Here is a 925-nt window from a genome sequence, read left to right as displayed (position 1 = left end):
CCTTACCCGGCCGTCCCATAGGAGTTTAGTAGGTACAGTGCGTTCGCTTTGATCATGGTATGAGTGGGGAAGGGTGTCAATACTGAAAATTGTATTTAGTTTCAGATTTTTTTTCGTTGATTTGCAGGTAATTAGTTAAAGGTATATTGCACCTCAGGGTTAATTAACCTGGCCTTATTACCTAAAGCAGTTCATTTAGTTAATTAGGTTGAGTGAATTACTTTTACTTGTGTTAAAAGTTTTTTTGGAAGATAAATGAAGCAACAAGAATGATGTAGATAGAATAAATAAAATATTCAGTAAACCCGAAAACCATTTGAATATAAATTAAGTAGTGAATTTATGGGACAAGTCCACCACCTGTTGTCCTGTTTCCTCTCCAATTCATCACCTAAGATCCCCTAGGTAGACAGGGCAGGTAAGGCAGGTTGACAGCACAGTGGGCCTACTATATGCTGCTATTAAGAAGAAAATTATTAACAGCTATATACACAAATATACCAGAATACAGTTGCTTTATCAGATACATACAAAATAAGTACTAGTGAATTCCTCATTTCTTCTTGTATTCACATATATATCTATATAAGGAAGTAATGAACTAAACTCACAAGTACACCACAATCTGGATCCTGATAGTTGGGAGGATATGAAATATAACATAAAAGTTATAGAATATGATATGAAACAAAATCATAGGTGCTTACCAAGATATAAAAGGATAATCAGTTAATTATCTACTGCATAGGTCTTTGCCTCCCATAACCTCTCCTACCCCTGCCCTGGAAGACAAGATTCTTGACATATAAACTAACTTCTGAGAGATGTTTGCCTTCTGTGATCAAGGTTGGAGGGTAGAATCCTTCATGCAATAGATAATTAGTAGACAATACAAATGCATTTCTGCTTATACTTGTCAATTTCC

General features: G+C 35.1%; 1 protein-coding gene across 2 annotated transcripts in view; it reads left to right on the top strand.

Moving 5' to 3' along the window:
• The window catches only part of LOC119593947 (solute carrier family 35 member E2A-like), a 16,188-nt gene continuing 15,263 nt past the window's right edge, over positions 1-925 (top strand). For both annotated transcript variants that reach the window (XM_037942970.1, XM_037942969.1), the window contains exon 1: positions 1-32. The gene's annotated coding sequence lies outside the window, so the exon portion shown is untranslated. The remainder of the gene's footprint in view (positions 33-925) is intronic.

Source organism: Penaeus monodon, chromosome 33, assembly GCF_015228065.2.
Source record: "Penaeus monodon isolate SGIC_2016 chromosome 33, NSTDA_Pmon_1, whole genome shotgun sequence".
Classification (NCBI taxonomy): Eukaryota; Metazoa; Arthropoda; class Malacostraca; order Decapoda; family Penaeidae; genus Penaeus; species Penaeus monodon.
This window is presented reverse-complemented; position numbering and strand designations above follow the sequence as displayed.